The sequence below is a fragment of the Protopterus annectens genome, chromosome 2.part1 (genome assembly GCF_019279795.1).
Source record: "Protopterus annectens isolate FY-2018-M chromosome 2.part1, PAN1.0, whole genome shotgun sequence".
Classification (NCBI taxonomy): Eukaryota; Metazoa; Chordata; order Ceratodontiformes; family Protopteridae; genus Protopterus; species Protopterus annectens.
The window spans coordinates 1437773159-1437797730 of NC_056729.1; positions in this window are offsets into that span (position 1 = coordinate 1437773159).

The following is a 24572-nucleotide window of genomic DNA, read 5'->3' on the forward strand; positions in this document are numbered from 1 at the left end:
GTATATAAAGTAAGGCAGCCGATGCCATTACATCAGTTTTTCTTGCCCTGTCAGGAGCCCCCAAGTGGGAGCCAGGTTCTGGTGGAAGAACCCCACCAGTAGAAAGTAAATACCAAAATGTCCCTTGTAAGGAGAGAGAAGAAAGAAGAGGGGGATGGAGGGAGGGAAACCAGGACTGCAACAGTAAATACACTCGAACATCTACATTTATAGTAAGTGTACACAACTGTACTATGTTCTTCGTGTTTCACTGTTGCAGTCATCACATTTGGGTTGATTCCCAAAGCTGAATAAAAGGGTAGAGGCAGTCAAGGAGACTAGGAGCTGGTTAGGATGCCCTGCAAGACTGCAGAGGCAAAACCTGCACAGGATTTGGAGAAGATAGGCAGGTGGCAATATTTGGTGAACGTGTGAACAGATGTCCAGGTGGCAGCCTCCAGGATGTCCCTGGTGGGGATTCCTCGGAGGAAAGTGCAGTGATGGAGGCTGCTCTGGTGGTGCCTTGACCCCCTTAGGGGATACTTTCTGTGTTGCCTGTAACAGAAATGGATGCAGTGTGCTATCCATTTGGAAATTGTTTGTTTGGAGATGGCTTTGCCCTCTGCCCCTGCAGCAAAGCTAACCAGCAATTGATCAGACTTTCTGAAGGATTTAGTCTTGTCTATATAGAATCTGAGCTGTCTGTGCACATCGAGAGAGTGCAGGATCCTTTCCCCCTTGTTCTGTTGATTAAGGAAAAAGGTGGGCAAATGAATGGATTGGTTGAGAGTCACACTGGACACCACTTTGGGAATGAAGGATGCATTAGTCCTGAGGGAAACCCTGTCAGCATGGAAGATGATGAAGGGCTCCACAGCCATGAGTGCTTGCAGCTTGGAGACCCTTCTGGCTGAAGTGATGGCCAGAAGGAAAGCTGTCTTCTAGGAGAGAAATTTTAACTCTGCTGAAGATGGTGGTTTGAAGGGGGGGTGAGCTTTTCCAACACAAAGTTAAGATCCCAAGCTGGGGTAGGTGCTCTTCTTGGGTGGCCTCAAGTTGCTATCCCCTCTTAGAAATTGTTTGATCAGAGGGTGTGAGAAAATGGGGCTGCTCAGTGGGGAAATGAGCAGAGATAGCAGAGGTATGAATTTTAATACAGGAAAAAGAGAGACCATTGTGTAGTAGGTCAGCTACGTAATCCAGGATGAGAGGGAGGGAGGGAGGGCTGTGCCATATCGGCTCCCTTAGCCTGAATCCAGGTGCAGAACATTTTCAATTTGGCAGCATAAGACTTTCTAGTGTCTGGCCTCACGTATAACATCTAGAACCTGTTTACTGAGGGTGGCAGATTGTTTGGTGGTTAGGGAATAAGCCAAGTTGCCAGATTGAGGGTCTGCAATTGGGGATGAATGAATTCTTCTTCCCTCTGGGTCAGGAGGGTTGGGGTCTGAGTGAGATGCCTTGGTGGCAGTGGGGACAGGCTGGGCAGCAGTGGGTACCAGTACTGGCGAGGCCAGTCTGGAGCAATAAGAATCGTCCTTGGTTTTCCTCCCTTATTTTGAGCAGTACCCTGGGGATGAGAGGTAGTTGAAAAGGCATAGACCACTAGATTGACCCAGGGGAAGGACAGTGCATCCACTTTCCAAGCCATGCAGTGATGCTCCCTGGTGCAGAACTTGCTGAGCTGATGGTTGGTGTTGGAGGCAAAAAGGTCGACCTTCGAGGTGCCCCATTTCTGAGTTATTAGGGTGAAGGTTCTTCTGTCTAGCTGCCACTTGTGTGGGTCCAGAAGATTTCTGCTTAAGTGGTCTGCCACAGAGTTTAGAGAACCTGGCAGGAATTGTGCTAACAGGTGTAGTTGCATGGCACAGGCTGTGTGCCAAAGGGTCATGGCCAGCCTGCATAGAGGGTAGGAGTGAATCCCTCCCTGCTTGTTGATATACCACATCACAGTGGTGTTGTCTGTTTTGATCAGGAGAGCCCCTGGGGAGAGGAGGGGCTTGAAAGCTGTCAAGGCGTGCTGGACAGCTAACATCTCCTTTTGGTTGATATGCAGATGGATTTGCTGTGGGCTCCATTGGCCCTGTATGCACCTGCCGTCTAGGTGTGCACCCCTGACATAGTCTGATGCGTCTGTAGTGAGGGTCTGGGTGGCAGGGGGTGGTGAGAAAGATAGTCCCTTGTTGTGGGAGCATGCTGCTGCTCAACCACAGAAAATTTTTTCTGAGGTAAGGTATCATGGGTGTAAGAGTTTCCAAGTCTTGACAGTGTTGACACCAAAGGCCTTTTAGGTACTATTGAAGTTTCCTAATATGCAGTCTGGCATATGGAATGAGTAGAACGCAAGATGCCATGAACCCCAGAGCTTGCAGGATTTTCCTTGCAGATAACTGGGGTCTGGTGACTAGTTGAGAGAAGTAGGCTGTCAGGTAAGTTTGCTTCTCTGGTGTAAGGAATGCCATCTGGGATGCTGTGTCCAGGCTTGCTCCCAGAAAAATAATCCTTTGGGTGGATACCTGTTTGGATTTCTTTTCGTTGACTGTGTACCCTAGGGAGGTTAGTAGGGTCTTTACAAAGGCCAGGTGCTTGAGCAGCTTTTCCTGGCTGTCTGCTTGAATACGGCAGTCGTCTAAGTAGGGGTAAATTTGGATATTCCTTTGTCTGCAAAAGGCAATGGCCAGAGCCAGACATTTTGTGAAAACTCTGGGAGCAGTAGATAAGCCAAAGGGAAGTGCATAGAACTGAAAGTGCAGAGATCCTGCCCTGAAACGTAGATATTTCCTGCATGATTCCCTGATATGAATGTGGAGGTAGGCCTCTTTTAGGTCTAGGGTGGCTAGCCAAGCATCCTTGGAGAGCATGGGTAGCAGTTGCTGGAGGGTGAGCATTTTGAATTTTGGTATCACCAGGAAGGTGTTAAGAATGGATAGATTGAGGATGGGGCACCAGGTGCCCTCTTTTCTGGGTACCAGAAAAAGTCTAGAGTAGAAACCTTGGCCTTTCTGTTCTGCAGGAACGTGCTCTATTGCCCTCATAGAAAGCAGGGAAAGGACTTGCTTTTGCACCTCTGCCCACTGGTTTGGAGCTATATCTGGGAACCCTTTTGGAAGTGGAAAAGTGTGGAGAAAAAAATGTGCATCCCTGGGACACTATGTTGAGGAATCAGCAGTCATTGGTAATTGTGGCCCAGGTGCTTGTGTGAAAAGAGAGTTTTCCTCCTAGGAGTAACTGAAGGTGGGCAGAAGCAGGGGTGGGGAAAAGTCATTGTGAGTTCTTACCATGAAAGGGTGGCTTAGAACTCCCTGTTTTTGAAGTGGAGGAAATCCACTGTTTTGATCTCTGCATTCCCTGTGACTGCTGTCTGGGGTGGTCTGCTTCCATGGGGTTTGGGCTGAACTGACCTGGTGAGAGCAGGAAAGGACCAGTGCTTGGAGGGGCAATGCCTGTTGAACCTGGGTGGCTGGACCTGTAAGAAATCCTTAACTGTCTGCACAGATTTAGTTTTTTCTTCCATCTTTTTTAAGACCTCCTCTGCCTTAGTGCCAAATAAGTTGTCTTTGTGCAAGGGTGCATCCAACAATTTAGATTTAACATGGTCTGGTATGGGCTGTTCCTTAAGCCATGCTGCCTTCTGAGGACAGAACTGGTGACTGCTGTCCTGCAAGAAGCTTCTAGGGCATCAAAAAGTACAGTTGTGTACACTTACCATAAATGTAGATGTTCCCAGTGTATTCACTGTTGCAGTCATTACATTTGGGGTAATCTGCTGGCAGGTTGCCCTCAGTCGGCCTGATTAACAAAGTCTTGGGTCTTGCGTCAGTTGCTGTCCCTTCTTCCATGACGTCAGGTTGTCAGGGGTATAAAACATGCAGCCGACGCCATTACATCCATTTTTCTTGCCCCAGATGTCAGGTGCCCCCCCAAATGGGGAGCCAAATATTTAAGCAATTAAAAACACAAAAATATACCTCCAAACAAAAGCAAATACACCAAAAAGGCTTTTAAGCATAGTAAAGGAAAGTAGAGGTATAGTAAGAGAAAAACAGGGGGTTGGAGGGAGGGTAACCAGGACTGCAACAGTGAATACACTCGAACATCTACATTTATGGTAAGTGTACACAACTGTACTATGTTCGTCATGTTTCACTGTTGCAGTCATTATATTTGGGTAGATTTCTAAAGCTAAGGTTGGGAGGATGGATTTATATAGCATTAGGACCGGCTATAAAGCCCTGCAGGACAGCAGTGGCAAAGCCAGCTCTGGAGTTGGAGAAAAAGGTAAATGGTAATGTTTGGTGAATGTATGAACTGAGCTCCAGGTAGCAGCTTCTGGAATATCTTTGGTAGGAACACCTCTGAGAAAGGCTGTAGAAGTAGATGCAGCCCTGGTGGAATGAGATCTGATCCCCTGGGGGATAGTTTTACCATCGTGCATATAGCAGAAACGAATACAAAGGCTTATCCATTTGGAAATAGTCTGCTTTGAAATAGCCTTTCCCCCTGCCCCTGCAGCAAATGCCACCAGTAGTTGTTCAGATTTTCTTAGAGATTTTGTTCTGTTTAAGTAAAATCTAAGTTGTCTGTGTACATTCAATGAATGCAGAATCCATTCTCCCTTGTTCTGTGGATTGGGAAAGAAAGTTCGCAAATGAATGGTCTGATTAAGAGCCACACTGGATACCACCTTATGCATGAAGAATGGATTGGTCCTGAGAAACACCCTGTCCCCATGAAACATAATGAAAGGTTCCACTGCCATAAGAGCCTGTAATTCGGAAATCCTTCTAGCTGAAGTGACTGCTAAAAGGAAATCTGTTTTCCAGGAGAGAAATTTTAAGTCTGCAGTAGCAGCTGGCTCGAATGGAGGGAGAGTGAGTTTTTCCAATGCAAAATTGAGGTCCCAGGCAGGGGTTGGAGCTCTCCTGGGTGGTCTTGAGTTTTTGGCCCCTCTGAGATACTGCTTTAGCAGAGGATGTGAGAAGAGGGGAGGTTCTGTGTTGTAATGAGCTGAAATGGCTGAGGCATGGATTTTTATGGAAGAAAAGGACAGGCCCTTGTGAAGCATCTCAGTTAAGTATTGTAAAATCTGAGGAATATTGGGCACTACTGTGCTTATCCCTTGTGATTGATTCCAGGCACAGAATCTTTTCCATTTGTCAGCATAAGATTTTCTAGTACTAGGCCTTCTTGCCTCCAAAATGACATCCATCACAGGTTTGCTGAGGGATGCTAAGGGTGAATTTAGGTGATTAGCCGCAAGATTCAAAGTTTGGAGTGGAGTGTGCAGAATTTGGTTGTTCTGCTGAGACAGTAAGTAAGGTGTCTGAGGCAGGTGCCACGGTGGAAGGTGTGACACATTGTGCAGGAGTGGGTACCAGTGTTGGTGAGGCCAGTCTGGAGCAATGAAAATCATTCTGGTTTGTCCTGTTTGAAGTTTAGTAGAACTTTGGAGAGCAGAGGCAGAGGGGGAAAAGCATAGACTGATAGGTTTTTCCAACTGAATAATAGAGCATCCACTTTCCAGGCTTTTTTGTGATGAATTCTTGTGCAGAATTTGGCCAACTGATAGTTCTGGGGTAAGGCAAAAAGATCTATGTCTGGACTCCCCCATTTGCGTGTCAACATGTTGAAAATCCATGGTTCCAGTTTCTATTCGTGTGGGTCCATGAGATTTCTTAGTTCATCTGCCAGAGTATTCAGCTTTTCTGGCAGGAATTGAGCTTGTAGTTGAATTTGATAGGTCAAGGCCGTGTTCCACAATGCCATGGCTAGTCTGCAAAGGGGGTAGGAGTGTGTACCCCCTTGCCTGTTTATGTACCACATAACTGTGGTGTTGTCTGTCTTTATCATTAATTGTCCTGGATGAAGGTAGTCCTTGAAGGCTGTCAGTGCATTCTGTACAGCTAGCATCGCTTTTTGATTGATATGAAAGTCCATTTGATTAAGGCTCCATTTGCCCTGAATGCACTTCCTTGCCAGATGAGCCCCCCCAAGCATAGTCTGATGCGTCTGTAGTTAGGGTTGTGCACCAGGGGGTGGAGTGAATGGCAGTCCCTTGTTTTGGTGGCAGGCCTCTGCCCACCACAGGAACTCTAATTGCAGGCAAGGTATGATAGGAATCATTGTTTCCGGGCTGTGACAATGTTGACTCCATAAACTTTTTAAGTACCACTGAAGTTTCCTCATATGCAGTCTTGCATATGGAATTAGAAGAATGCAGGAGGCCATGAACCCCAAGGTTTGCAGAATTTGTCTTGCAGATAGCAGGGGTTTTGTGGCCACCTGTTTGAAGTAAGTTACCAAATTAATTTGCTTTTCTGGCATAAGGTAAGCCATCCGGGCAGTTGTATTCAAGCTTGCACCCAGGAATGTAATTTTTTGAGAGGGTACCAGTTGTGATTTATTTTCGTTTATGGTGTACCCTAGACAAGTTAGAACACTTTTTACAAATGCCAGATGTTTTAGAAGAATGTCCTTGTTTTCTGCCTGAATTAGACAATCGTCCAGGTATGGATATATCTGAATATTTCTTTGTCTGCAAAATGCAATTACTGGAGCCAGGCACTTTGTGAAGACCTTAGGCACAGTAGATAAGCCAAAGGGCAGTGCAGAGAACTGGTAATGCAAGTAGCCTGCTTTGAAGCGAAGGTATCTTCTGTAAGATTCCCTGACTGGGATATGCAGGTAAGCCTCTTTTAAGTCTAGAGTTACCAACCAGGCATCTTTGCCTAGCATAGGAAGTAACTGTTGAAAAGTCAGCATCTTGAATTTTGGAATGTCCAGAAATGTGTTTAGAGTAGATAAGTCCAGAATTGGATGCCATGATTTGTCTTTTCTGGGTACCAGGAAAAGTCTTGAATAGAAACCTTGTCCCTTTTCCTCTTCTGGTACTGGTTGAATAGCCCCCATGTTCATGAGGGACAGTACTTGTTTCTGGGCCTCTGCCCACTGATTTGGGGGCAGGTCTGGCCATCCGTTTGGGATTGGCAACATGTGGAAATGAAATCTGTATACCTGGGATACTATATTTTAAACCCATTTGTCCTGGGTTATAAGTTGCCAGTTTCTTGCATGAAGTGCCAGTTTTCCCCCAAAGGGGCGGCTAAAAGGTAATTGCTTGGCAAGTGTAAAGGGAAGCCATTGAGACAGTTTACCATAGGGAGGTGCCTTGTTGTTTCCAGATTTGGAGGAGGAGGCACCCCATTGTTTTGTTCTAAAAGTCCCGTGTGACTGAAACCTGGAGCCTTTGGAATGTCTGGGTTTGACTTGAGTGGCTCTCGAAGGAACTGGAAAGGACCAGTTCTTAGTAGGCCAGTGCCTACTAAATCTTGGAGGTTGCACTTTTAAAACTTCTTCAGCCTTATTACCAAAGAGATGATCCTGTTGTAAAGGAGCATCCAACAATTTTGCTTTAACATGATCAGGCAGAGTTTGCTCTTTGAGCCAGGCATGCCTTCTTAGCACAGACCCAGTTACAGCAGCCCTGCAAGAGGCCTCCAAAGATACAAAACCACATTGCAAAGCATGTTTTCCAACTTGTTCAGCTGAATGCAATAAATCCTGTAAATCTTTATTTTCCACACAGTCAGAAATTAACATCATTTTCTGTCTAAGCAGTCCCATGATATGCTGTTGATATTTAAGCATATGAAATTGACAGTTTAAAGCCTTGATTGCCAAGATTGCAGAGGTGTAAACCTTCTTACCCCATCTATCCAGTGCTCTGGAATCTCTGTCAGAAGGGGTAGGATTTTTAGCAGTGGAGGCCTTAATGCCCTTGGGACCCTGAGAAATGGTTTCAGGATCTGCAATAGGATTTTTGAAAAGGAATTTGTGTGAGTCAGGAACCCTGTAGTATCTGTCTGGCTTACAAGGAGCTGGAGGCAGAGAATCAGGAGCCATACTAGATTCTGAAAAAACATCAACAATGTCTAGAACAGGAGGTATAGCCAAAGGCCTATGCTGAGGAAGAAGAAAATCCCTAAGTCTCTTTTTAGATTCAGAGAAATCCTGACTTTCCCAGTGGAAATGTTCCCTTAAGGTATGTAAAGTTTCCCCAAAAGAATAATCCTCAGGGGGAGAAGCAGAAGGAAAGGAGTCTTCTGCATCTGAGTCCTCATAAGTAGGTATAGACAAATCCTGTTCATTAGAAGAGTCAGAAGAAATAGAATCCTGTTCAGAAGATTCATAATCAATGTCTTGCCTAGGCCTCTGAGAAGGGGGGGGGGGGGTTGGCTACCCCTGATCAGAGTAATTAAATCTTCAGCCATTTTAATCATTTGTTTTTCAGGCATAGGGGGCCTGCACATGTGGCCCAGGCGTCGTTTTTTTAGACATAGATTTAGATTTTGGCCTTAGTTTTGAAGATGGCGTCAGTCTAATATACAAATTTGTAGGCCTGAAAACACCCTCAGAAGCCGGTGCCTGCACAGCGGCTTCGGACCCATCTAAGGTAGAGACATCTGCGGGTTCCATAACTGAAGCATCTCGCGGCATACCAGACTCTGAATAGGTCTCAGTAGAGGCCTGTGAATCAGAAATAGCAGGTATCAGGGGCTGCAAAAGCGCCTCACTGAGTACTGGCGAACTGGTGACTGGCTTAGGAGAAGCGTCATCATCAGTTTTGGACCTCAATGGCCTGTCTCTGTCTTTCTCTTTGCATTTTTTTAGGTATTCCGGTAGTTGGATTGCTAACCAACGACATTTCTGGATAATTAAAGAGTGAGCCAAAATATTTAGAAGCAAAAATATACCGATGTTTAATAGGGCGTTGATTAAATTTAGCACAAAGCCAACAGCAAGGTATGCTGTGGTCAGGGCCTAGGCAAGAAATACAGTACAAATGAAAATCCTTATGAGGTATTTGCTTCCCACAAGTAAGGCAATTATTAACTTTTACTAACATCGGTAAGGAGCAAGGAAAAGTTTCCCCAAAGGGGTACTTAGCTTTTTAGTTGAAGACTTCAGTTCTGAAACTCGAAAATGAAAATTTCAGGAGTCAGCCGACGGGCACTTGCGAACTGCTTCTGCTTCGGGCACCGCGCGGCAAGAAAGACTGATGTAATGGCGTCAGCTGCATGTTTTATACCCCTGACGACCTGACGTCATGGAAGAAGGGACAGCAACCAATGCAGGACCCAAGACTTTGTTAATCAGGCCGACTGAGGGCAACCTGCCAGCAGATTACCCCAAATGTAATGACTACAACAGTGAAACATGAAGAACATCCACAGTACAAGGTGTGTTTAGTTACTTGACTTGCAGAATGCATTAACTCTTGTAACTTTTTAGATTCTGCACAAGCAGGAAAGGAAGACACTTTTTGTTTGAGGAGTTCCAGGGTATGTTGCTGACATTTTAGCAAACGGAACTGGCAATTTGGTGCTCTGATAGCAAGAATAGCAGAGGTGTATACTTTTTTACCCCATCTGTCTAGTGCTCAGGAATCCCTATCTGAAGGGGTGGGATACTTAGCAGAGGTTGCTTTAATTCCTTTTGGCCCTTGAGAAATTACCTCAGGGTCAGTAGTATGATTTTTAAAAAGAAATTTGTGTGAGTCAGGGACTCTGTAATACCTGTCAGGTTTTCTGGGTGCAGGAAGGAGGGTGTCAGGAGTTAAACTGGATTTCAGGAAAACATCATCCACAACATCCAGGACTGGGGGAATGGCCAGGGGTCTGTGCTGTGGAAGATCTAAGAATTCCCTTGAGTCTCTTTTTAGACTGGGGGTAGTCCTGACATTCCCATTGGAAATTCTCCCTTAAGATATGAAGGGTTTTCCCACAGGAAAAGTCCTCGGGGTAGAGAGGCTGAAGGAATGGAGTCCTCTGCATCAGAATCCTCATAAGCAGAGAGGGTTTGCGTGTCTTCATATTCAGATGCATCAGAGTCATCAGACTCCTGTTCTGACAAAACTACTGGGGACAGATCTCTTTTTCTTTTGGAAGGGGTAGCTTGGCTTCCCCTGATCAGCATGATAAGGTCTTCCACCATTTTAAGCATTTGAGACTGAGGCAAGGAAGGAGGTGCCTGAGATTGGGTCTTAGGTTTCTTGGGTGTGGTTTGTACCCTGGGCCTTAGAAACTCAGTAGTTTTTGAAAGAATGGTAGATGCGAAAGAAGTCGTCAGTTTGTGTCAAGACTTGGTAGTGCGAAGTACTTCCTCAGAAGCCTGCTTAGTGGCTCTGGACCCATCCAAGGGAGAGACAACCACAGGATCCTTAGTCGAAGAAGAGTTTTGCGGCATACTCCATAAGGGTTTCAATAGCGGCCTGCAAATCCACAGAAGCGGGCATTAAGGGCTGCAAAAGTGCCTCACTGAGGACCGGAGAACTGACGATTAGCTTAACGGAAGCGTTGTTGGTAGGTTTGGACTTGTGCGGTCTGTCTTTGTCTTTATCCTTATGTTTTTTCGGAAGATCTGCTGTCGGATGGCTTACTGAAGCCATTCTGGAATTCAAGGACTGTAAGCAAAAATATCTAGCTACAATAAGGGCCCAATGACGTATAGTTCAGGCACTGAACAAAGCAAAAAATCAACAGCGGGGGACGTCATGGTCTGGGCCTAAGCAAGTGATGCAGTAAGAATGAAAGTCTCAGTGTGGTATTTGCTTTCCAAGGTGAGACAGCTGTTAACTTTTTCTGACATTGGTTAGTGCAAGAAAAAAGGATCCCCAACAGGGTACTTAGCTTTAGAAGACTTCAGCTTCAGTTTAGAAGATGAAACTCAGGTAGCGGCCGACCGGCACTCATGCAAACTGCTTCTGCTTCAGGCTTTGCGGCAAGAAAGACTGATGTAATGGCATCAGCTGCCTTATTTTATACTACTGATGACCTGATGTCAGTCCTGAAGTGACAGCAACCGACGGAGAAATACTAAGCCTCTGGTATTTGGGCCGGCCGAGGGCTATCCTGGCAGGGATAACCCAAATGTGATGACTGCAACCGTGAAACATGAAGAACATCTGAATTCTTCTTCTTTCGGCTGTTCCCGTTAGGGGTTGCCACAGTGGATCATCTGTTTCCATTTCTTCCTGTCACACCAACCACCTGCATGTCCTCTTTCACCACATCCATAAACCTTATCTTAGGCCTTCCTCTTTTCCTGTTACCCGGTAGCTTCATCCTTAGCATCTTTTTCCCACTATACTCAGCATCCCTCCTCAGCACATGTTCAAACCAACATAATCTTGTCTCTCTGGCTTTATCTCCAAACCTTCCAACCTGGGCTGACCCTCTAATATACTTATTCCTAATCCTGTCCACCCTCATCACACCCAGTGCAAATCTTAACATCTTTAACTCTGCCACATCAAGAACATCTGAATATATACAGTTAACAGAAAAAGAGAAATATGCTTAGATATGTTAGAAATATCTCTGGATGTTATGTCGTTTAACTATTGTAAATATTTTCAGGAGTAAAGCAAGAAAGTCTGAGTTTGTAGAAGAGGTTGTAGTACTGGATGCTAGTATGTTTTACAAAGAATGTTAGCATGCAGTGGAACATGAGCTAGAGGTACAGAGATAGAGATGATAGAGATGTCAGAGAGATAGGGCTGGGGAAAAGATTAGAAGTATATGGGCTAGAAGGAGGCTTGCTACATATGAGTGGGGGAAATTGTTTATGACTGATATTTACATACTATCCTGGAACTGTGCAGGAGCACAACCAGTTATCTAATACGTGTTTTCTCAGTAATGGTTTAAATTAATTTATTTGCCTATTTGTCTTAGTTCTAAGAGGATGGTGTTCCAGATTTTTATAACATGATAAGATTAAAAAGTCAGGGGCAGAAGTATTTGATTTTGTGACAGACAGTAGTGTTTTGTTACTTGACCTGAGGGTTCTGGTTGTACTATAAGGTTACATTGTACCTTGTAGAGATGGGAAGAGTATTAAAGGAGGAGCTCAAGGCTAGAGCACTAATGTTACCTAGTCGGATCCAACAAGTAGCTTGAGGACCCACAAGTTGGATCGCATGGACTGAATGAACAGGATCCTGCCATTCTGACTGATGGTGCACTTCTTCAACTGGCCACTTCAAAGAGTTTGTTGCTGCTATTATCTAAGTAGCAAAACAGATCTTTTGGCAATTTTCTACAAACCTACTCCAGTTGCTGAAACCATGTTTTGGTACTCTGGATCATGTAAGCAATTGCAAATGTTTGGAGAAGAGTAATTGTGCAAAAACAGGGCTATCACTTTGAGAGCACCTCAGAATTGAACACACTGCCAGGAATGCAACACCCACTCATGAGTTGCATTAGTGGGATTTGTAGGCAACTATTATGTTCCTTCTAAAAAACATTACTTTGAGCTAATATATTGGTGTTTATAAAACATGGTTATCAAACTGTCCTAATCTGAATCAGATATTCTTGCTACCAAATCCCATATGTATCATAAGATTCACAATGACTAGCAGTTATGACACAAATAATATAAGACAACTAAAGGTCAATTACACTCAGTGTTTAGCACTGTGGATGACTTCTGGCTACTGCACTACTGGTGTAGAAAATACTTATAACTTTCAAGTGCTAATGTATATAAGGAACAGAAAGGGACAATTAGAAATAGGTAGGGAAACACTGGGGAGGCAATTTGGAAATAATGTCAGTGAACAAATGGAAATAAAGTGAAAGTGGTCGGATGGGTGGCTGCCATAAAAAGGACATGCAGCCAAAACATGTAACAAGAAAGAGAGAAATGAATTATAAAAATACTGTTAGAAGACTTTTGAAAGTCCTTTACTTCTGATTCTTTATGTACACACCGCAAAAATGTCCTGCACTAAAGGATATCCTGGTGCACTAATTTCCAGGTAGAGACCTTTGCTCAGCCAATAAATTCTTAATAATCAGAAGAAAGTCTAATCACTCAGCAGGTGATTCACTATACTCCCATTATGTATCTATCTGGTAAACCACCCCAACATACCTAAAACAGGGCAAGAAACTTTCCACCTTCAAGCCCTTGCAACAACAACACCTAAACCACACACAGTTGTGCACATGCTTCTCCTTTATAACCACTATCCTCCTCTACACAACAAACATTTCTTCCACTCCTCCTCAATTACATTCTTATCTTAATCCCTACTTTACATTTCAATTTTATTCTTTCTGACCTTCCCACTTTATCTCCTTCTAATACTTTCCACTAGTCTCTTATAACCAGGTTCCAGCATTCACCCTAGTGTTCTTACCACCATTATCCTTGACTCGTCAGCTATACAATGCCTCTCTCCCCTTCTAGCACTTTAACTCTTATCTACCTACCGACTTATGTTTAACATATCTTATCTCAATTTCATATATTCCTAACATCTATACTGTAAGCCTCCTTACCCTAACCCATATCTTATAAGTCATAGCTGAAGTCTGCCTGTCTCATATACTGCATATGAACTGTTTGCGTACTAAATGTTTTATACTTTGAACTTGTATAATATCATCAAAGTAGAAATACATGCTTTATCTTGTTATCGTGTCACTAAAGAACAATTACCTATTTGTATCTAGATGGCTTGTGAACTGTGTGATGTACATTTGTAAATAATGCGTTCTATCACTAGTATCTTAAATGTAGGTGCTGGAGCTTTTCTCCCTAGCCTTCACTGAAAATGGGCTTTGTCTGGTCAGACTTTCCCAATCAACAAAAAACAAACAGATAAATAAATAAAACAGCTTTATAACTTTAGTCACAGAAATATCAGGTAATATGCAGCAATTGTACATGCATAGTTCCCAATATTATCTATGGGAGAGGGCTGAGTAGATTCTATTACTTTTTGTCTAGAAACTATTATACTTCTGTGATGAGTTGCAAATGAATACTCCACAGAGCTATTCCTTCATCTTCTGATTACCTGTTTAATCTAAACTTGTGTTTTATGTCCACTGAGAAGCAGGACAGGATTTGACTGCCCTATGTACCCTACATGGGCAGTCAAATCCTGTCCTGGTTCTCAGTGGACATAAAACACAGAAATTCATCCTGAACAGGGCTTCAACCCATTTTACATAATATACACCTATGTAAACTTAGACTGATAATTCACTTTCAACATGTATTTGGGATGTAGGAGAAAATGGAACAACTGGCAAAAACCCATAAAGACAGGGGTGATGTGCAGATACTCCAAAGAAGGCACCCCTGGCTGAGAACCCAAATGGAGAACCAAGGCAGCTATGCTAATGACTGTTATCTCTCTACAACCCAAATAATTTCAGCAATGTCTAAAATTCAGTAGATTGTTACCTTCTTTATTATATAACTGAATTGCAGTGCTTAACTGTTATGACTCCACTGAATAATATTATCAAAAGTCTCAGTAGAATTTACTTTAACACTTTATGTAGCAGTATATTCATACTGTGACTGACTACAAAACAAATGCACTGTTCCAGATGAATAGAACATGGTACAGAAATAAAGCATTTCTCTGAATAAAATAAGTGGACAGTTAAAAACAAACATCAAAACAAAACATTAAAATACTTCACATGATGCAGCACCTTGTCACAGACGAAGATCACTTGAAAGGGGCCCTTTAACTGCTTCAAACCCATTTCACTGAACCAACAGTTCCACTAGGTCATCTTCAATCCATTATCAGTATCCAGGAAAAGCCATTTGTGAAGTAGCCTGTTGTCCCAGTACTGATGGTTACTTATTAGTCGAGAACACCATACAAAACATCTGTCTATGACAAGTCACACCATAGGACTTTATACATTGCTTTTTGTATTCTAATAATGCCATTTTCTGAATGTACAATTGTTTAAGAAAATTTTCACAAATACACGTCTCTAAACCGCTAAAAATGTAAAACAAGAACAACTTTATTAAAACAAATACGTATTGTTCTTACATATCATTACAAAATCATGATGTAAAATATTTAAAACACAGTACATGGTATAAAAATATGTTCAAGCTATAAAACTTAATTTGTACTTTTGATTCTAAATCAATCATATTTTTGCAGATCTGATAGTTTCTTTTATACAATGGTCTTGCTCTCTTGTTTAAACAATGCATTTTAACTAACAAATACACCTTTCTAAGTAAAAGTAAAATTGACCATAAAAAGTACATTTTGGAAAACCCGAGCCCCACCATTATAGACTGAAGCAAACAGTTATAAAATCTGATGCTGCAAGCACATTCAAACTTGCTCCTAGACAATGATGTCTTCCATTTCATACCAAAACAATGTTACTCCTGTGATACTTACACCTTTCAACCTGTTAGTACAAGAATTCTGGACAAAGGCCTAAAATCAGGGACAGATTTTAAATGTTTTTTTTTTTTTCAAAATAATTTTTTTATTTTCAAAAAAAAGGTGAGTAAACAAAACCATGCATATACATAAAAGTACAAGCAATGAATACGCACAAAAATTACATACATGGATGCTTGTGACCTTGTTATAAAGTGAGATGAACATAAGAGCATATTTAACATGGACAAGGAAGAAGACTACAGCTTCTTGAATTATGCATAGTATACAAATTAACAACAAAAAAACAAAAAAAACAACATATATAAGTACTAAAAATAAAAAAAAAAAAACAAACAGTGTACTTAACTTACTACTACTACCTTTACCCTACTTACTTTGTAGTTGTAGAGATAAGAGTTGAAAAATAAAGAAAAGGAAGAGAAGGAAGGTTTGTAGGAAAAGATGAGCCAGATTTTATTTTTGGGATTATTTCAAATTTTTTTTTCCAAGGTGTAATAGGCTCTCTTCTATGATGAATTTCTGATGATGAATATATGGGTCCTTATATTTGGTGGCTGGTCCCCATGTCCTTGGCCAGCACAATTTGGTCCGATCTAACCAGTTATATGTGATGTAAAGTTTTATGAGGGAACACATCGTAATTAAGATGTGAAGATGAAATTTAGGCAGGCCCGGGGAGGTATATTTAGTATAGCCAGATCCCATGAGAGAGTGGAGCTATAGTAACTTTTTTTTTTGAGACTGACTTGAGAGAACACCATAGTTTATGGGAATTTTGCAATGCCACATAATATGTAGTAAGTCAGCTCACACCAGGACAGCACTAACAGAAAGGCGAGGCTATTGGAGTTAAATTTATTAATTCTTACAGGGGTATAGTAGGAGTTGTTATTCAACATCAGTTGCGATATATAAGTTTTTTTTAAAGGGGAGAGTTCTATAGTGTTTTATAGCTAGTAATTTTGGTCTTCTGTAATAGGAGAGATTTGCTTATCCCAGTATTTGGAGAATAGGCAGTTACCTTTGTAAAGTAGAGGGTGTAATAACTTGTATGACGAGGATGTTGTTTTGTTGTCATTAGCAACTGTATTAATGATTAGTTTTAGTTTATCAATTAGTAGTGTATCAGGGAATATATTATTGGTTTGTGAAGAGATAAGTTCCCTAGTTGACGGACATAATAACCGGTATTTGTTATTAACTTTCAGAGTTAAACGAAGCTCAGCAAGAGAGAAGTTAAGCGTGGCTCAAGCAAGATGCCTTTTACAGATTTTAAATGTTGAGCTTATAAACTTAGAAGGTTGCTAGAATAACAAGTTTGCATTAGTGTGGATTTTCTGATGGCTATGAAGTCTAAAATTCATGTGCCTGTCATTATTTAGAAACCTCAATCTTCAATAATCAGATTTTATGAAGAACAGACCAAAATTATGAGGCAAATTCTGGACATTCTGTGAAGTTCTAGACAATTTAGAGGTATAGCAATACTGGTGTGCCAGATGTAGAAAAATACAGTTGTGTACAGTTACCATAAATGTAGATGTTTGAGTGTATTCACTGTTGCAGTCATCACACTTGGGTTATCTGCCTGCAGGTCGCACTTAGTCAGCCCAAATACCAGAGACTTAGTATTTCTGCGTCAGATGCTGTCGCTCCAAAGCTGACGTCAGGTCGTCAGGGGTATAAAAATAGGCAGCTGACACCATTACATCAGTTTTTCTTGCCCCAAATGTCAGGAGCCCCCCAAATAGGGAGCTAAGTTATGGTGGGGGAAAACACCACCAGTAAAAAGTAAATACCAATACCAATACCCCTGAGAAATGTTGTAGAGGTAGATGTTGCTCTAGTGGAATGTGTTCTGACCCCCCCCCCGAGGGGTTGGTTTCCCATGGTGCTTGTAGCAGAAATGGATGCAATGTGCTATCCATTTAGAAATTGTTTGCTTTGAGATGGCCTTGCCCTCTGCCCCTGTTGCAAAGCTGACTAATAACTGGTCTGATTTTCTGAAGGTCTTAGTCCTATCAAGGTAGAATCTGTCTGTGCACGTCCAAGGAGTGCAGGATCCCTTCCCCTTTATTTTGAGGATTAGGGAAGAAGGCTGGCAAATGTATGGATTGGTTGAGTGAACCACCAACAATTGATACAAACACTGAAAACCTTTCATCTTAGCAAATCAACAATAAGTTGGTTTAATGACTACCTATCTTGTAGAAAGCAGGCAGTCCAGTGGCAAAACAGGCTATCAGACCTACTCCCCACTAATATCTGTGTTCCCCAAGGATCTATTCTCGGTCCCCTTCTCTTTTCCCTGTTTATAAACAGTTTACACACGATCATTCCCAAAGCCACCTGCATTCAATACGCAGATGACTCCACCCTGATATGCTCACACGTTTCTTTCGCCAAACTCCAAGTTGCAACCCAAAACTGCTTCTCCTTAGTTGAAAAATGGTTCTCAGAACTAAAGCTTCTACTTAACCCGACCAAAACCAAATTACTTCTATTTTTCCCCACACCTAATACCCCCCAAGGAAAAGAACCACCTAATACCAACACCCCAACCTTCCACGTGTCCTCCAACAATGGGATCATAATCGAACCTGTCTCCGACACCAAACTTCTAGGGGTGACCATAGATAACAAGCTTAAATTTGATACACATGTCAGTCTGACCATTAAGTCTGTAAACAAAAAACTTGGGTCTATGTATAGAATAAAGAATTTCTTAACCCCACACACCAAACTAACTATTGCTAGGACCCACCTTCTCTCCACACTCCTCTATGCCTCCCCGGTATTCTCCTTCCTTAACAAGAGGGAACTCAACAAACTATCTACAACCTATAACCACATAGCCAGATTCATAACAGGGATGCCCTATCGGACCCATCACTGCCAAAATCTAAGGTCACTGGAATGGTTAGAACTCTCCAACGCTCTCAAACTCAACCAACTCACTGAGGCATTTAAAATAATCAACCATCCAGAAAAAAAACCCTCACTGAACAAAATACTTACCCCTTACTCCAACCTTACATCCCTTAGGTCGTCCAAAAGCCTACTAGTGCAGACCATTAAATCTAACAACTTGGGAGGCGAAGCACTCTATGCCAATTCCATTGGCAAGTCCTGGAATGCCCTCCCAAACAACCTAAGACACATGACCTCTCTTCACCAATTTAAAAAACACCTCAAAGACCTACTAAAGTCCCAATGGCTATGCCCTTGCTCTAATCCTGACTAATAGTAAACTCTCCTGGCCCACTAAAGCCTCTACCTAACCCAAAAACCTTAAGGTTTCATATTGTAGCCATGTTAGACTAAACTAAGTTAGATCCTTCTAAGTATGTACCTCTTTTAACCATTTGTATAACCTGTGTGTCTGATTTCTCTTTGAATGTAATAATATTTACTCAATCGTCTGATGTTTCTGTTTAACTACCTCTGTTTTTGTGGAGCTTTTCTCCCCGGGCCTCTACTGAAAATGGACATGTATCCAGCTAGACTAGCCCGGTCAACAAATGTAAAATAAAATAAATAAATAAATAAATTGAGAGCCACACTGGACAGCACTTTAGGCATAAAGGAAGGGTTTGTCCTGAGGGAAACCCTGTCAGCATGGAAATTAATGAAGGGTTCCGCAGCCATAAGTGCTTGTAGCTCAGACACTCTTCTAGCTGAAGTGATGGCCAGAAGCAATGCTGTTTTCAAAGAGAGGAATTTTAATTCTGCTGATGCTGCAGGCTCAAAGGGGCGTGAGCTTTTCCAGTGCAAAGGTAAGGTCCCAAGCAGGGGTGGGTGCTCTCCTTGGTGGCCTTAAGTTGTTTGCCCCACTCAAGAACGGTTTGATAAGAGGGTGCGAGAAGACAGGTGGCTCAGTGTTGTAATGAGCCGAAATGGCTGAGGTATGTATCTTAATGGAAGAGAAGGACAGGCCTTTGTGGAGTAGATCTGCTAAGTAATCCAGGATTAGAGGCAGGGAGGGCAGAGTTGTGTCCTCTCCTTTAGATATACTCCAGGAGCAGTACCTTTTCCACTTATCCGTATAGGATTTTCTTGTACTGGGTCTTCTGGCTTCAAGAATGACATTCAGCACCTGCTTGCTTAGAGTTGGTGGGGGAGAATTCAAGGGATAAACCAGACTGCAAGATTTAGGGTTTGCAATTGCGGATGCAAGATCTGTCCCTCCTGCTGAAGGAGCAGTGTTGGGTTCTGGTGTAAGTGCCAGGGTGGCACCAGTGTCAGGCTGTGCAGGAGTGGGTACCAATGTGGTGTGGCCAGTCCAGGGCAATCAGAATTGTCCTTGGTCTGTCCTGTCTTATTTTGAGTAATACTTTTGGGAGAAGGGGCAGAGGTGGGAAGGCATAGATTGAGAGATTTACCCACTGAAAAGATAGGGCATCCACTTTCCAGGCCCTGCTATGAGGGTTCCTGGTGCAGAATTTGTGTGGGTCTAGGAAATTTCTGCTTAAGTCATCTGCCAGTGAGTTTTGGTTGCCTAGCAGGAATTGAGCTTGCAGATGGACTTGCATGTCCAAGGCCATGTTCCACAGGGCCATGGCTAACCTGCAGAGTGGGTAAGAGTGGGTTCCCCCCTGCTTGTTGATGTACCATATAACTGTGGTGTTGTCTGTTTTTCTTAGTAGTTGTCCCGGAGAGAGTAGTGTTCTGAAAGCTGTCAGGACGTGCTGCACAGCTAGCATCAATTTTTGGTTGATGTGCAGATGAATTTGACTTGGGCTCCAGTGGCCCTGAATGCATTTGCCTTCCATGTGTGCTCCCCAGGCATGGTCTGATGCATCTGTGGTTAGGGTATGACCGGCATGGGGTTGGGTAAAGGGCAGTCCCTTGTTGTGGTTGCATGCTGCTGCCCACCAAAGAAACTCTGTCCTTAGACAGGGTATGATAGGAATGACTGTTTCCAGGTCCTGAGAATGTTGGCATCAAAGACTTTCTTTAAGTACCACTGAAGTTTCCTCATATGCAGTCTGGCATATGGAATTAGCAAGATGCATGAGGCCATGAACCCTATGACTTGCAGTATTTTTCTTGCAGATAGCTGGGTTCTGGTGGCCATTTGTTTGAAATAGGCTGTCAGACTTGTTTTTCTGAAGTGAGGAATGCCATCTGGGATGCTGTGTCCAAGCTTTCTCCCAGGAATACAATCTTTTGACTGGGCACCAGTTTTGATTTCTTTTCATTGATGGTGTACCCCAGGGATGTGAGAAGGTTTTTTACAAATGTCAGGTGCTGCAACAGCAATTCCTGACTGTCCACCTGAATCAGGCAGTCATCCAAGTACAGGTAAATTTGGATATTTCTCTGCCTGCAGTAAGCAATGGCTGGAGCCAGGCATTTTGTGAATACTCTGGGAGCAGTGGATAAGCCAAAGAGGGAAGTGCAGAGAACTGATAATGCATAGCTCCAGCCCTGAAACGTAGATATTTCCTGCATGACTCCCTTCTAGGGATGTGCAGATAGGCTTCTTCTAAGTCTAGGGTGACTAACCAGGCATACTTGGCTAGCATAGGTAAAAGCTGTTGCAGGGTAAGTATTTTGAATCTTGGTACCACCAGGAAGGTATTGAGAAATGAAAGATCCAGGATTGGGCGCCAAGAGCCCTCTTTTCTGGGTAACAGGAAAAGTCTGGAATAGAATCCTTGACTTATCTGTTCTGCCGGAACCAGCTGAATAGCCCCAATAGAGAGCAGGGATAGGACTTGGTTTTGTGCCTCTGCCCACTGTTTTGGAGGAAGGGCTGGGAACCCTTTTGGGGTTGGCAGAGAGTGGAGGTAGAATTTGTACCCCTGGGATACAAAGTTGAGGAACCATCGGACTTTTGTGATGGACATTCAGTTTTTTGCATGAAGGGCAAGTTTTCCTCCTAGGGGCACAAGCAAGTGGGCAGAGGTGGGGAGTTGAGTAGAGAAGTCATTGTGAGTTATTTCAGTAAGGAGGTGGCTTACCACTCCCTGTTTTGGTGGTGGGGGCATTCCATTGCTTAGATCTCTGCATACCCTGAGACTGAAATCTGGGTGGTCTGTTTCCCCTAGGTCTAGTCTGAGATGGCCTGGAGGGGGCTGGAAAGGACCAGTGTTTCGAGGGGCAATGCCTACTGAATCTAGCAGCCTGTACTTGTAAAAATTCTTTAACTGTCTGCATATATTTAACTTTTTCTTCCATCTTTTTAAGAATCTCTTCTGCTTTGGTGCCAAACAAATTGTTCTTGTTCAAAGGAGCGTCTAATAACTTTGATTTGACATGGTCTGGCAAGGTCTGCTCCTTAAGACAAGCATGCCTTCTCAGTACAGAACCAGTGACTGCTGCCCTGCAAGATGCTTCTAGGGCGTCAAAGCCACACTGCAATGTATGCTTGCTGACTTGGCTTGCAGAGTGCATAAGCTCTTGCAATTCTTTTATTTTCTGCACAGTCTGTAAAGGTTGCTATTCATAGATTCATAGATTCATAGATTAGTACTAGGCTAACTGCCCCCTTGCACCATTTTTTAAGCCTAGCCATATGATCTTGGTGAGACTCAAACCCTGTACCTTGTGTTTATAAAGGCAACCTTAACCACCACCCTCCCACCCCCCACTAACAATGTTCTTCTTTTCAGGCGGCGTCTAATAACTTTGTGATTTGTCTGTGACAAGCAGTAAGGCTGCCTACTCCTTCAGAGTACAGAACTTCTGAAGAGAGGAGAAGATGCTTGCAGCCACACTTTGACTTTTTTGCTTAATAAGTTCCATAATATATTGCTGGTACTTCAGCATGTGAAACTGACAATTCAAAGCCCTAACGGCAAGAGTTGCAGAAGTATATACTTTCTTACCCCATCTGACCAAAGCTCTGGAATCTCTGTCCAAAGCAGTGGGATTCTTGGCTGTAGTTGCCTTGATACCTTTAGGCCCCTGGGAAATGATCTCTGGGTCAGCAGTACGATTTTTGAAAATAAATTTATGAGAGTCAGGTACTCTGTACTACCTGTCTGGTTTCCTACGAGCAGGAGGTAAAGTATCAGGAGTAAGACTGGATTCGATAAAGACATCACCAACAACTTCCAGGACTGGGGGTATTTCTAAAGGCCTGTGCTGTGGCAAATCTAGAAATTCTCTGAATCTCTTTTTGGACTGAGGATAGTCTTGGCATTCCCAGTCAAAATGCTCTCTTAAAGTATGTAAGGTTTCACCAAAAGAAAAATCCTCTGGAGGAGAGGCAGAGGGAATGGATTCCTCTGCATCTGAATCCTCATAAGCAGATAAGGGCATGTCTTCATAATCAGATACCTCAGAGTCGTCGGACTCTTGGTCTGTTGAAGTTGCTGGGGACTGGTCTCTTTTCCTCTTAGCAGGGGAAGGCTGACTTCCCTAATCAGCATAATAAGGTCTTCTGCCATTCTAAGCATTTGATGTTGTGTCAAGGAGCAGGTGCATGTGCTTGGGTCGTCAGTTTTCTAGGCGTAGCGCGTACTCTTGGCCTTAGAAACTCGGTAGTTTTCGACAAAACTGAAGTCGTCGGTTTAAGTCGAACATCAGTAGTGTGAAGAACTTCCTCAGAAGCCAGTGCCTGCTCAGAGGCTCCGTGCCTATCCAAGGTAGAGACATCCGCAGGTTCCATAGTCGAAGAAGAGTTTCGCAGCATACTGGACTCCGAACGGGTCTCAGTAGAGGCCTGCGAATCCACTGAAGCGATCATCAGGGGCTGCGAAAGCACCTCACTGAGTACCAGCGAACTAGCGACTAGCTTAATGGAAGCGTCGTCAGCAGCTTTGGACCTGTGTAGTCTGGCTCTGTCTTTATCCTTACGTTTTTTTGGAACATCGGTAGTCGGATGGCTTACCGAAGCCATTTTGGAATATGGGGATCGAGAGCGAAAGTATTTAGTGACAATAAGGGCCCGACGAACGATTAAGGCGTTGAACAAGGCACAAAACCAACAGCGAGGTACGTCGTGGTCTGGGCCTAAACAGGTGACGCAGTAAGAATGAAAATCTCGGTGTGGTATTTGCTTTCCACAGGCAAGACAATAGTTAACTTTTTCTGACAACGGTTAGAGCAAGAAAAAAGGATCCCCAATGGGGTACTTAGCTTTAGAAGACTTCAGGATGATTCAATTCGTAAACAAAAACTCAGGTAGCGGCCGACCGGCACTTGTGAACTTTTTCTGCTTCGGTCTCTTTGGCAAGAAAGACTGATGTAATGGTGTCAGCTGCCTGTTTTTATACCCCTGACGACCTGACATCAGTCCTGGAGTGACAGCATCCGACACAGAAATACTAAGTCTCTGGTATTCGGGCCGACTATGGGCTACCTGCAGGCAGATAACCCAAGTGTGATGACTGCAACAGTGAAACACGAAGAACATCTGGCTTACTTCATGGCAGAGTCAGTAAGGTATTGAAAGAATATAAAACTGATGTCAGCACTTCTCTAGAGGAAAGCTGGGCATAGTACCTAGCAATTTTCAAGTGCCTGGTGGAGGTCAGAAGCATCACACTTAACAGTGGCAGCTCTCAGCACAGGTCACAGACACGCCCAATGCACACAGACTCTGTTATCCTTAGACACAAGCAGTGGATAACTGCATATCCCATCATCTAAAGGGAAACAAAACTGACCTGGACTCTACTGCTACTCATCATTTCTAGTCTTCCACTCTGCCAGTGTTGTATCAATCCAACAGCCTTACTGGTTGAATAGTGGGGATCTGATAAGCAATGCCAGACTGAGGGTTGTGTTATGTCTGCACTTAATAGGGAGAAGCTACGGGAACCCTGGGTAGTAACGGATATCAGTATAAAGGAAAGTTGTGTAAAACCTCACCATAACCATAGATGTCCTTCTCTTCCATGGTGCAGTATTCTACATGTGGGTTTGCCCTTCTTCCATTTGCTATGTCCGGCCAGTATTCCAAAGTTTTTCAGTCCCTCTAGGTGCGTCGGGCATCTGACATGGCTGCAGGAATGTGGGCCATAAAAGTGACGTCCGCACGCACCAGCCCTCAGAACAGAAGGCCCCAGTCAGAGCCAGTCCTAGTAGAACATAGCCCATCCAGTGCCACCCACAAGAGCAAGTGCAACCTGACAGGAGAGGAAGGAGGGAGGGAAGGAATACTGCAACATGGAAGAAAAGGACATCTATGGTTATGGTAAGATTTTACACAATTTTCCTTGTCTTTCTATTCCAATGTTGCAGTATTCTACATGTAGGTGAGTGCCAAAGCTCACTGTGAATGGGGTGGTGGTCTGGAAGACGTTTCCAGGAATCCATGAAGGATAGCCCTGGCAAACCCCACCCTGGCCCTAGAGATATGGTCCAGCTTGTAATGCTTGGTGAAAGT